The 14,879-nt window shown below is 41.4% G+C and overlaps 1 pseudogene; it reads left to right on the forward strand.

Annotated features, from left to right (window-relative positions):
* Nucleotides 1-4,227: 4,227 nt before the first annotated feature.
* Nucleotides 4,228-4,392, forward strand: LOC148501126 (mitoregulin-like; annotated as a pseudogene).
* Nucleotides 4,393-14,879: the final 10,487 nt, after the last annotated feature.

Genomic DNA, 14,879 nt, shown 5'->3' on the forward strand with positions numbered 1-14,879 from the left:
GGGTAGGATGGCTAGTCCTATTCCTACTCCTCCATTGGTGGATATGGTTTTTTACTCAGTGTGTGTGGCCCCCATGAAAGTACCAGGAATATTTAGGCTCATTCAACATTTGTCTTACCCACAGGGATGCTCGGTTAATGACACTACTCTTCAGGATTTGTATCATGTGCAACATCTGTCATTTGACCAGGCATAGGACCAGGCATTGGACCTGGTATGGGATCCTTGTTAGCTAAGATTTGCATTGAATCAGACTTCCGCCTCTTGTCCCTGCTCCTAGAAACTTTTAGATTTTTGAGTTTTCGATTACAGGGTGGCTTTTTCTTGGACAAATGCTTGACTATGGGCTGTTCCATGTCATGTGCATTTTTCGAACATTTCAGAACATTTCTGCATTGGTGTGTTGTTGCCGACACAGGGGAGATCAGGGTAGCTCACTACCTAGATGATTTCCTGTGCATTGGCCCAGCTGCTTCCACTTGCTAACCAACTTTTATCAGTGCAGGCTTTATTTGCTTTTTCCAGGGTGCCTTTTGTGAATGAGAAGACTGAAAGGTAAATGACAAGCTTTCCTTCCTTGGTATTGAGATTTATACTTTGTCAGGTTGTTCTCATCTCCCCAGGACAAACTGGACAAGTTGAGCAAAACAATTGTTGTTGCATTGGATGTAGAGGCAAGCTCAGGTGCAGTCCATGCTGGGTCTATTCCATTTTGCCTGCAGGGTTGTCCCCATGGGGAGGATCTTCTGCAGGAAATTGGAGTGGTCCATTGCATTTTCTGCCCTTATTATTTTCTTATTTTAATCATTGAGATTAAGCTCGACCTTTCCCATTTCAACAGCATTAGTATATGGCCAACCCCATCCTGCAATACCTCACAGTTGCAGCATTTTACTGATGCTGCTGGGGCAACTGGATTTGGTGCATATCTCAATGGCTCATGGTGAGCAGCACCTTGGCCGGTGGATTGGGCTGCTGCAGGTTTGACAAACATGCTGTTGCTTGAACTATTTCCCACTGTGATTGAGTTGGAGCTGTGGGGGGATGGTTTTAGCAAAGCTAGTATCAGTTTTTGGGGTGACAACCTGGGCGTGGTGCAGGCAATCAACTATCAGAATTAGTCTTATCTTCTGGCTGTTTGTTTGTTGGCAAGACTTGTTGCCTACTTCTTAACATCCATATTATGGCCAGGCATGTCCCTGGGGTACAGAATGGAATTGCAGATACTCTGTAACAGTTGAACTGGCAACAGTTTAGGGAATTAGCCCCTCAGGCCAAACTGACTGGTGACCAGTATCCTCCTTATGTTTGGCAGATCATCAGGCCAGCATGGAGTAATTAGCATAATGAGCCATTGCCCCTAGGACATTGCATGGTTATCAAGTGAGTTGGCTGGAATGGGGCTGTTTCCAGGTTTTGGCTCAGGCAGGTAAGAGCTTGCGATAAATCATGCTAGCTTTTATCTGGGACCTGTGTACTAAAGGTCACTTGCTCACAGTGATGCGGCATAGTTTAGCAGGTGTGTCATACGTTTCTTCATTATATGACAGGCAAAGCCCCTCTATTTCCTTCATAGTTTCAAGAACCTGGAGGAGATGTTCCAGGTCAACTTCTACAGTGTTTGGCTGCAGATGCCCCATTGATATCTCCCTGTTGTCCCTTTGGTTAGCTGCAGTCCCCTTGGTAAGTTTTTTCTGCATTTGATAGTTTACTGTTTGTTAAGTTTTGCCATGGCATTTCATGGAGTATTTTGGATCTGCAAATTAGTTGCTTCCTCTAGGAGGGCTGATCCCCCCTCCTCACTGTTACAGATGTGATTGTACAACCAGACAGTTTTAAGCCATCTACGGTGCACCAAGACTGACCAGGCTGGTAAAGGGTGATGGCTTTTCTTTTAGCCATGTCCCATTCCTGAGGTTTGTCCAGTAACGTTGGTGCAAGCCTTTGTGCAGGTGCGAGGTGAGCAGCGTGGGGCATGATTGATGCACACAGATGGGTCTCCAGTTAAAAACCACCAGTTTTGTCACGTCTTGAAGCATTGTTTGGCATTTTTAGGCCTCATGCTGGATAAGTTCAGTACTCATTCATTTCAGATTGAGGCTGCTACATCTACGGCTTCCGAGTTCTTATCTGACAGGGAGACTCAATTTCTTGGTCAGTGGTGCTCTGCTGCATTCTGGCACAACATTCATCTGGGTTTATCTGTTTTTGCTCCACCATAGCTCACTGGAGACTTAACCACTCCCCGAACATACTGCATGAGTCTATGAGGAATTTTTTTTATTTCCCCCCAGGGCCCAATTGGCTTCTTAATTATATTATATGGCAAGATTGTTAGTTTGTGTGTTTTGCCTCAAGTCGAGTTGGCTATGTTTTCCTCCCTCTTCCTGTCTTGTTGGTATGTGGTCTGGCTGTTTTTAGGTTTTTCTTCCCATATTGACCTCTCTTTTGACGTGTTTCAAGAGGAATCAATGTCAAGCTGATCTTTATGTTATGGCATTTCTACATTTTTTAGGCTTCTCTATCCCCCATAGTGTCAAATTCTAGTGTTTTCTCTCAGACTCATTTAATTAGGTGGATGGGTTTTAGAGGGATGTGCTGGGAACGCTCTTCTTGGTAGGTTGGTGTCAGCTGTATGGTCTTATGAAGTGCCTCAGGTTTTAGTGCAGCAATTTTAACTGGTGCCCCCTAGCATATAATCCCACCACCAAACATATTATTTATACATGGACGCCAAAAATAACATATTGGTTTGTAACTTTTTATTGCTTTTAAGTCAGTCATCGAGAGTACCACCTTCATCGATGTACATATGCCCTTACTTGCTTAGGAGAGGTAACACGGAGGGCACCGGATGCAAGTTAATATTGAGCAGGTTGGGAGTGCCGGCTATCTGCATAATATATATATACATACACATATACACACTGTTATATATTTATATACACTGATTATATATATATATATATATATATATATACACACACACACACATATGTGTACACGCAAACATATATATGTCCATACACACACACATATATATATATATATATATATATACACATACACACATATACTCATATATATATATATATATATATCTATATATATAACCATCATATATATATAGCTGACAGCTGTGCTTCATATTAGTCAGACTCAGTCTTCTTACCTGCGCAGCGAGCGTTACAGTGGCTGTTGTACAGTGGCTGGGCCATGATGAAGGCGGAGCCGTGACACTCATGGCCCTGCTCCGCAAAGGCCCATGGGAGGTGTGGCAGCGGCTGGGCATGCGCAGCATGCCCTCCAACGGCCATCTCAGCTCCTCTGACCTGTACTGTCAGAAAGAGCTTCTATGCAGAAGCTCATTCTGACTAACGGGCTGGGCGGATGCGGATGACGGTCACATGACCGGTCGCCGCCTGGCCATCCGCTGCGCTGCCCAACCGGAGAGCTCCAGTCGTGGCAGTGCACTGGGGGGTTAGCTGTGCCAGTGGGGCGGGCTCTCCCGGCTCTAGGTAGGTGCCGGTGGGACTGGGAGGGAGTAGCGGCTAGCTGCCCAGTTTGATGGAAAATGCCCCTAGCATGCAGAGTTGCCCCTAGGCATTTGCTTATCATGCCTATGCCTAGGGCCGGCTCTGTCTGGGAGGTAATGACTTAGTCAGAGCACAGCTCTAGACCTGCACTTTGTGATTATTAGGGACTTCCATCTGCTAGCAGAAGCCTTGCCTTTCTGCAAGTTAGTGTAATCCTTCATTGTCCTTAGGTGTGTGTGAAGGAATGCTGGGTCTGGTATGTGGCTGGATGTGGCTAGGTAGAAGGTCAATATTACGGTGGCTAGGAACATGATGGAGACTGGTGGTGGTGTTGTGGGGCATGTCTTGATTCAATTCCATGATACCCATTTGTATCGTGGAGACGCAGTTCATCTTAGTCCTGTGGGTTTGGTTAGTTTCCTGGAGAGCATTTTCTGATGGTTAAGGTGTTTTTGTTAGAGGTCTGTCTTTTGTTGAGGCTGCGCAATAGTTTAGGCCTCGCTTGGCGGAAAAGAATGTCACTTTGAGTCAATGTTAATAGTTTTAGGCTTAGTGGGTGCGCTCTCCTTGAAGAGGAGTAAGGCGATAGCCAATTGTCCTGAACAGGAAGTAGCTACACCACCAAAATGCATGGTTTAAGTAAAAGGACACTTGATTGCCAATGCTTGACTTGTGTGTGTTTGATTTGGTAGAGATGTAAGTGCATAGCCTGTACCTGGCCCTGCTTCTCACCTTCTCTGCTGTGGTGCTTGCTGGCTGGTAGGCAAACAGACAGTGCAGGAAGTACCTGGACTGGAAGTAGAGGACGCTGCACACCCAGCTGGCAGAGACACAGAAAATGTTGAATCTGTCCTAAGGCTGCAATGCTCAATGATATTTTCTCTCCCTGTTGTGTTACCACTGCCTTTGCTTTGTGCCAATACAAGTTGTCAGGAGTTCTCCCTAAGGAGAAGAAATACTTAACGGGTTGCTTTTGATTTAAAATCCACAAGAACTGTATAAAGGGGGACCTAATACTGAGAACCATAAAGGAATACAACAAAGAAGCATATGTGAGACATTGTTTATTAAGTGAATTATTTATTACAAGGAGCACCTATTTGAATGACACTCATCTTTTGTCTTTTTGCGAAAATTTAATACTTGTCAACAATAAAATTTACAAAAATGTGAAATGCCAGCACTGTTGTCTGTGTCTTTATTTTTAGAAGTATTAAGTTGCATAGTTATATTTAAAAAAGGTTTATTAGATGATAACATGAGAATATACATTAGTGAGTTTATAGGCCTCAACACACAGAGTGATATAGCATCTGATACAACAGTTTTGAGCAATATTGCTGCTATATCATTCAGTGTGTAGGCGTATCATCTGCTGCGCACTCCCATGGGGTCGTCCATCACTTCACTAGATCTTTCTGCATGTTCAATTGATCTGGAGGATCGACCAATGATCCCATGCAGTGCTATGCGGGTGGGGTAGGGGGTGCCAGCAGATCAGGCGGTCAGCCACCTGATCGCTCCATGTGTGGGGACCGCCCAATATGTCGGACTTCGGATTGGCCATCGCATCACAAGGTGCATATCTCACCGTGTATGGGGTATTTAAGAGTTCTGCACATGCACTCTGTGGATCAAATGCATACACAGATCTAGAAAGACTGGATATGTTTGAAAACCATTGGGCTTGAGTCCACCTCTCATTCAGCCCAATATAAACATATCTATATGTACTGTACATCATAACTTTAACTGTAACAGTCAACATAAAGTATATTGACATGTTAACATAATTGTTTGCATAATTTTTAATTAAATTTTTTTTCTGTAGATGCAGACGATCAGAGGGCAGAGATGCTCCAGGCAGTTGTGGCTGAATTGCAGACCATCCAAAGTAGCCATAATTCTATTAATGTCTCAATAGATAGGCTTTTATTTATTGTAATGTTTATTTTGTTTTTATGTCAGGTATGTTTGAAATTGTAAATATGCTATTATTTGGAAAAAAATATATTTAAAATTAACCCATTTGAACAGTTCAGAGTTAATCATAAAATATTTTTGACTTCAAAATGTGTTGTTTTTTATTTACTAAAATCAAATAAATATGCTATAGATATGCAGATGGATGGATGGAACTGGGCATAAATATGTTGCCACATACTGTAGCAATGCACATATCAGGGATACATAAATTGCACTCACAACAACACTCAGACAAAAAAAAAACTACATTTATCGTACTAGCTTCCACTTACCCATGTGTTTGGGATGCTACTAAAACAAATATATACAGTAGATAGATAGATAAATCATAATAATTGAACAAAGGAATTTTGGCATTGGAGCTAAAGTCAGCGAACTAACGATGCTTGGTGGCTGCAAGTTGTGTTTTCACTTCATTCACAAATGATTGCAGGTCCACGGTCATTCTCTTCTGTGTGCACTGTTGCATGCAATGAAGCAGGGTAAGGTGGGCAGGGTTTTACTTTGCTTTTGTGACTACATTCACACAAGCAATGGGTGTGAGGTTTGTTTCCTTTGTCACTCAAATTTGCAATAGTTTACATTAGTGTATGTAGCCATTCAGATTAGTGTACATCTCTGAATCAGGACTATATTTCAGAGGTCAATTAAACATCCAAAGCAGAATTTACAAATTGATTACAAAGGGTCAGAGAGTTTAGAGTTAATTTTGGAGCAGGGAATGGCTGAAGCTCATGATGCAGCTGTCAGGCATATAGGTCCCACTCCACCACTACTATTGGATGCGCGGCCCACCTCTTTTCCAGTTTACAATCACTATAGTACCTTGGTCCGCAGCATCCGCTAGAAGTGGAAACACAGCACCACCTATTTTTACCATCTACATTTATACCTCTCCCAGGAAGACACACCCCACATTCAACTTATGGGCCTTTTTGATTTCAAGAACACTAGACTAGATAGGGCACACAACCTCATATTACAACTGGAACAAAGAGTGTCTCTGCAACACAACAGCGACACATTTTGCTATACGTACCTTAACCTAGAAAAACTCATCACCAGAGAATCAAAAATCTGGTGGGACACACATATACTGAAAAGTATTACGACAATAATATCATTCCCAAAAGGTCTACTAATACATAAAACACCATCACACAGTAATGAAAACACGGTCTTCATGAACAAATGGAATAATATTCGACACGATTGCTCCAAACAATTCATCAAACTCATCATCGACACACACAAATTAGAACTACTAACTCTTGAACAAGACATTAACAAACTGGACAAGGCACTAACACCATACAAAGAGGAAACAGAGTTTAAAAACCTTGTTACCATTACTAGGAGCAAGATACACAAGGCAGAGGAAATCATCATAGAATGCAAAAAGTCCAAAATCCGGCGTGACAGAGACAGAGACCACAACACCATAACGGGACATACCAATAAGTCAACCACTACAAAAAGATCAATAACAAGGGAAACACATTAGAGCCCCATCCAAGACACAACAGACAGATCAACACCTCCGACGAGACACCAATATATATAAGAGATTACAACTGACATACCAAAAATACATGACAAAAATACACAAACCACAGAAACACACCATCCATCCATCATTACCATTAACAGACTCAGGTTCACCTTGTAGTACCAACTCCGACATTAACAGATCTTTCAGTATACACGAGATTGACGAAGACCAAGACTAATCGCATTATGCCAACCTAGCCAGGCTCTCATTAGAGCAAGGCTGGATCAACACCACAAGAGGGGACTTTAATACTGGCACCACATCCACAAACACCAACATTGGACCTACCCTCCTGACAGCCGCAATGACAAAAACAAGCACACATCCCGACCACAATTCTGAACAATGGGCGGCCCATTTTTTAGATCTAGAGGCAGGCAATAGGACCTGCCAAACCCCATCGAGACACCACAAACAAACGCCAGTTAGACAAAAAAGGAAACTAAATCAAAGAGACAAGGATGTAGAGGGGGTGACAAATTGAAACAACACAAAACCACCCAACTTAACGAGACATCTTCCTCCACAGGCATCTTCAATCTCAGCAACCATACTTTGTCTAACGATGACATTTCGGTCCTAAAAAAGGGACTGAAATTTTCACCACACACGAGTTTAAACAAATTCGAGGTGTATCTAGACCTGCACAGATTCATCAGACGACTCACACTGAAGAAATATTTTCTATCACAACTTACAACAAAACAAAAAAACATTAGGGAATGTAGATAGATATAAACACTCCACACTCAAACCCCCTTCAGAATTCTACCCGAGCCATCTCAAAGGTCACTTAGTCCATACCTTTGAGAGACTAGTAATGGATGATATCAACCAAATACAAACCCCCAAAAAGAGCAAAACACACAATTTGAACCAAAAAGAACAGACAGCACTACACCAATTGCGTAACAACGACAACATCATCATAAAACCGACTGATAAAGGTGGAGGAGTAGTCATTCTGAACAAAACAGACTACATCATTGAAGCAAGACGCCTACTCTCGGACACACACACGTACGAACCACTCAAACATGATCCAACACACACCTTTTAATCACAAACTGCACAACATTCTTGAAACATGACTTAGCACCGGCATCCTAACCAAAAAGGAATTTGAATTCCTACATAATCCGCACCCAGTGATCCCGGTTTTTTATTACCTTCCCAAAATGCATAAGAACACTGACTGTCCCCCAGGCAGACCAATAATATCTGGCATTAATTCCATGACAGCGAACCTCTCTCAGTACATAGACCATTTTCTACAACCCTACGTAAAACAGCAACAATCCTACATACAAGATACCACACACATACTGAACATTCTTGAAGGGATCAGGTGGGGTGATTACCACTGGCTACTGACTAGTGATGTTACATCATTATACACAGTCATTGACCACCAACAAGGAATAGACAGCATCAAACATTACCTAGACAAAGACCCGACATTAGACCCCCTACAGACCCAATTCATCCTGGATGGTATAGACTTCATTTTGACTCAATTATTTCTGGTTTGACAATTCCTTCTACAGACAGAGGACGAACACCGCCATGGGCACCCAGCTATGCCAACCTTTTCATGAGCAGGTGGGAGGATGAGCGGATTTGGTCAGGGCATGGCTGGGGGTAAAGTCTGGTGCTATGGGCCAGGTACATTGACAATGTCATCTGCATTTGGAAAGGACTGCACCACACCCTCATGGACTTCCTGAGCTACATCAATGACAATGACAGACATCTCCAATTCATTACAAACTATAGCAGGACAGACGTTAACTTTCTTGACTTACAGATCTTCATCGACCAACGACAAATCCACACCAAGACATACCATAAGCAGGTCGACATAAACAGTTTCATACTGTCCAGCAGTGGTCATCACCCCAATTGGTTACAGAATATACCCATAGGACAATTCAAACAGATCCGTAGGAATTGCACCAAAATCAGTGACTACTACGAACAGGGCACTAAAATGAAACAGCAATTCATGGAAAAGAACTATGACAGTACAGCACTTCAAAACATCTTTGACCAAATAGGTACGAAAGAAAGAGCACCATTACTTCAATACAAGATGAGAAGTTTAGAAACCCATACAGAAAATGTTCCATTCATCACACAGTTCAATACTAGTGCCACCAGGATCAAACAAATAATAAGGAAACACTGGAATCTGCTCTTAAAGGACGAGACATTAGCCCCCATACTACCACCACAACCGAAAGTGATCTATAGAAAGGCACCCAACATCAAAACCAAATTAGTTAACAATCACATACCCCCCAACACAGCCAGACAAATGACTCTAGATAAACAACCCCTCAAAAAAGGCTTCTACTACTGTGGCACATGCAGTAACTACCGCAACCTAGGGATGAGAAGCACCAGACCAACCACCTCCTTCTCCTCCACGCACACAGGAAATACCTATAACATTCGAGAACACATATCATGCAACACTAGCCACGTTATCTACTTGCTAGAATGTCCATGCAAACTGCAATATATCGAGCGCACCATCAGACCCCTAAAAACTAGGATAGGGGAACACATGAGAGGAATCAAAAACTACTTATGCAGGCACCAGGCATGACAGGTTGCACCACGCCCCCAGACTGACACATCCGATCGCTATGTGTCACCACTGACATGCACATCCAATGTTGCACACCCCCCCGCAGACATTACACGCCCAACTACATGTGACCCTAAACGTCAGCAGCGTTCCACAGTCTCACTCAGCACCACCATCACGCCCACCGTGACATGTCATTGGCCCACTCTACACACATGATCGGATCAACACCCAATGACGTGTCATGCCCACTGAGACACATTATTGGCCCACTCGACACACGTGATCGGACCAACACCCGGAAGTCCCCTATAAATAATTAGACCATTCAGCACTCAGTAACTCCTTGATAAAGGCAAAAAGCCAAAATGCGTTGGAGACCCTACCACAAGTTGCACTTATACTCCCACCAGCTGCACTGCTATACCTGTCCCTTCTCGGGACATGATGCCGATCCCACGGAAGTGTGGGATCACCTGAAGCATGCGGACTCCTGCATCACACCCACCATCCAGTGGCTGTCACCATCACCCTTGTGGCTGCCCGTCCACCTGAATATCCCTAGGGATTGCGGAGGCCAGGAACATCACCAAGCTTGGCATCAGGACATTGACTACCACTGCTACCCACCGTGGACCCCTCCCCACCTACCGGTAGGTAAGTCCACCTTCAAGCAGAGCGGGACGCCGCCATTTTATTAGACAACCCGGTTTACAGCCTACACCATACCCCGGTTGCCATAAGTCTGTTGACCAAAGGTCCAGCAGGGGGACGTGCAGGAGTAAGGACCGCAAGCCAAAGGAGCCCCCTAAAAGGGTCTACCCACCCCCCCAACCGTGGGGCATACCGAGACTATTTACACCTATCACTGGATATCCACCCACGGAACCACCTAGGGAGCTTTGTGTCTACCCAATAAATAGGTTTGGATCTGATACCACTTGTTAGTCTTTATTCCACCCACTCACCTACACAATACCACATCCATTCCATAATCCCCCCTACCTTCCCTCCCCACCCACAGATCCCTCCATCACACATCCTACACCCATGACCACACTCTTTCCCCTTTTTAGGAGCACACGTAAACCCATCCCTCTTTTAGGCACTTAGGATGGGCCTATGTAAGGGTTGGTAAGAGGAGCCTCTTTGGTCAGGACAGTTTGAACAAATTTAACACTAGTTTTACAAAATATGATTAAACATTATTCATAACTAATGAAGCTGCTATATAATTAAATAAATTCTGTTCACCATACTTACATATCCTGGTCTTTAGTTTAGAGTGTTAAGTATATGTTATTTCTAGTCAATTTGAGAAATGTACTGAGAGGGGGTTTATACCAAACACCAATAATGACCCTCCCTTTCGTACGCACCGCTAACCCAAATTATCTATTTGAATTAAAACTGTAATATAATTACCAAACCATGTTTTCTCAAATGTACAGGAAATTCTGATAACCGACAAACTGTGTTTTCCAGTTAGGTTCTAGCAGTCATCAAAGTGCTAGTGACAATTTACAACAGTTTGAAAATGTTCATAATGAGCCATTAGCATTGCAATGTGAAAGTCATTGTCCTGGGAATGAAGATGAACATACTTTACAAAATCACACACAAGTCCCTTTTGTGGTGCTTAGCAATGTGCAAGCTCCATAACCAAGCATACAAAACTTATTTTTGGGCGATTAAAAGTCATAGGCATCTCTGCCAGATCTCTACTTTTAGCTGAGTGGACATAACTGTGCAGTCCTAGAGATGGCTGGCTCTACGAATATGAAGCAGCGCAGAGTGCTCCTCATCAAACAGCTAGCAATGGGGTATTTAGTTACAAGAGCTCTGTATGTTACTCGTGTTTAAACTTAAGAGACCTCTTAGAAAGGATGAAACAACAAAATCAATAAAAAAAGAGTAAAATAAGAAACGCTTTGGATGAATCAATCCCAGATCAAGATGAAGAGGTGCAAGATTTTAAAGATAGCCACAAACATCACACAGAACCCAGAGGAGCTAACTGAGGGCTACAACACATGTACTGTACTGTTTAAAATATAAGAAGCGCTGGTCCAAAATTAAATAGATATATAACTGTGATTGCTTGTGAAACAATAAATTCTTAATATATTTTGTATTATTTATCTGCAAGACCATTCAAATAAAAGGAAATAATAATAAATAAGGTAAAAGTAATATGATGTATGAAAGACAAAATCAAACTGAAAATGAAATAAAAATAAAAATAAATATAAATACTAATAAAAATAAAAATAATAATAATGTATAAATGATCGCAATGGTGTTTATGCTCTTTAAGGGTCGGATGGGTGCCCGCTGCTATAATGCAGTGCTGCGGGTTTCTGTCCCTACCTTTCCCTGAGACACGGGGTTCAGCTCGCTGCACGCGCCTTCAAATCCGGTGGTGACTCCGGCGCTCAGTGTTGGAGAAAACACTTGTGCTCTGTCCCGTACTGGATGCGGTGTTGGTTGCTTGCCACTTGCTCCGGTTCGCTACCGTCCGCTTTTTCCTTCAGTCCCCTTGCTGGTTAGCTGGCCTGAATGGGGTATTGTCAAATGCTGTGTTGGTGTTTGGTAAAAATGCTCCAACGCGTTTCGTCCACGTGACGGACTTTATCAAGGAAGCTGGTCTGCCAGTCACTGTTCCCATTAGTACTCTGGGGTCTCTGGTGATTGGCTAATAGGTGCTGTTGCACCTGTGATGATTAATTACCTCATTAGGGTTCTACATTTTTTTAGAAATACTTTAAAATCACCTAATGCAAGTAAATAAATACTGCTATAGGTTTAAAAACTTGTGCGATCATGTTGTAAAAAATATTAAAATGATTAAATGTATAAATTAATAGATAAATAAAATAAATAAATAAATAATAATAGCACCTGGTAAATGTAAATGATTATAAATAAATAAGTAATAAAATATAGAAATAAAAATAAATAATAGCAAATAGAATAAAATAATAAAAGAATGGTTTGCAGACAATTATAAAATGAACTTTGGCTGTGGTGTCAGGACAAAATTAAAACAAAAAAACAAAAAACACAAAAAAACAAAAAAACAAAAACAAAAATTAAAATAAAAAATTTAAAATTATTTTCTATCCGTCAAAAAAGAACTCAGTTCAAAATCTATATTGAGGCCCCCTGGGTGCAGGGTTTTGAGCTCATAGATCCATTGGGTTTCTTTTTTTGACATACGATGTAGATAGTTTCCTCCTCTCCAATCTTGATCCACTTTATGTATTGCCATAAATTTTAATCCTTTTGGGTCATTATTATGTTTTATGTGGAATACTTCCGAGACACTGTGTGTTCTTAGACCTTTTCTAATATTGTTGATATGTTCATAAATTCTCATCTTCAGTTTTCTTTTTGTGCGTCCCACATACTGTAATCCACAGTCGCATTGTAATAAATATATAACCCCCTCGGTGTTGCATGTTAGATTCTGTTTCACTGTATATTCTTTATTGGTGACCTGTGACAGAAAATTCGTAACTGCTTTGGTTGATACTGTATTCATTGTGCTGCATCCTCTACAATTGTTACAGTAATAAAATCCCTTGTTACTTTTGTTGCCACTTGGTCCTGGCAGTGGAATATAGGTTGAGATTAGTGAAGTTTTCAAGGTGTTTGCTCTTCTGTAGATCATTTCTGGTTTTGCTGGGATGATCTCTGTTAAAAGTGGGTCTGTCTTGAGAATATGCCAGTGTTTTGTCAGTATATTCTCTAGTAACTTGGTGTTACTGTTATACTTTGAAATGAAGGCAACCTGTGGTCTCTTGTTTTCTTCTGGTTTCTTGTATTTAATGAGGTCATTTCTATTCTTTTTGTATGTTACTTTTAGACTGCTTTCTAGTAGTTCTCTGTTGTAGCTTCTATCCATAAATTTCTCCTTCAATTTACTACTTTGTACTATGAAGTCTGAGTCCTTGGAACAGTTCCTTCTTATTCTTTGGAATTGTCCCCAGGTATATTTCTAATCCATTGAGGATGGTGATTACTTGACGCCAATAAATAATTGTTGCAATCCACTTCTTTTATGAAAGTTCTTGTTTCAATCTTGTTGTTTTCTATATATATTTCAAGATCCAGAAAATTAACGCTATGTTTACTGAAGGATGATGTGAACTCCAAGTTGAAATTGTTCGAGTTGATGTACGTCAAGAACTTTTGTAGGTCTTCTTGGCTTCCGTCCCAAATTAATAGCACATCATCTATGTACCTTGTCCACATGTGTATATTTGTTCCGTAGGGGTTATTCTCCCAGATGTAGTCATCTTCCCATTTAGATACAAACAAGTTCGCATAACTTGGTGCGAATCGACTGCCCATTGCAGTCCCAGTCTGTTGTTTGTAGTAATTGCCCTCGTACCAGAAATAATTATGTTCTAGAATAAATTCTATGCAGCTCATAATAAAATTAGCTTGACTGTTTGGAATGTCTGATTGATTGCACAGGTAATGGTAAGTATGGGCACATCCATCCGCATGCCTTATGCATGTATAAAGTGATTTGACATCACAGGTGACAAGTATAAAGGAGTCTTTCCACTTGACCATTGCAAGTCTCTGTAGCGTTGCTGTTGTATCTTTTATAAAACTCTTCTGTACACCTACAATTGGTTGTAAAAAACAGTCCACATATCCCGATAGATTGGATGTGATAGATCCTATGCCTGATACTATTGGGCGTCCCGGGGGGTTTCTTTTGTCCTTATGAATCTTCGGGATTTGATAGAAGACTGGTATTCTGGGTTCTGTTGTGTTGAGATAGGTATATTCATTTCTGGTAAGTATGCTTAAATCTAGACCTTCATCTAAAACCTTCAGACCTTCAGCAAAACCAGAAATCATCTACAGAAGAGCAAACACACTGAAAACGTCACTAATCTCAAGCTATATTCCACTGCCAGGACCAAGTGGCAACAAAAGTAACAAGGGATTTTATTACTGTAACAATTGTAGAGGATGCAGCACAATGAATACAGTATCAACCAAAGCAGTTACGAATTTTCTGTCACAGGTCACCAATAAAGAATATACAGTGAAACAGAATCTAACATGCAACACCGAGGGGGTTATATATTTATTACAATGCGACTGTGGATTACAGTATGTGGGACGCACAAAAAGAAAACTGAAGATGAGAATTTATGAACATATCAACAATATTAGAAAAGGTCTAAGA

Source organism: Taudactylus pleione, unplaced genomic scaffold (genome assembly GCF_031769625.1).
Source record: "Taudactylus pleione unplaced genomic scaffold, aTauple2 ptg000535l, whole genome shotgun sequence".
Lineage (NCBI taxonomy): Eukaryota > Metazoa > Chordata > Amphibia > Anura > Myobatrachidae > Taudactylus > Taudactylus pleione.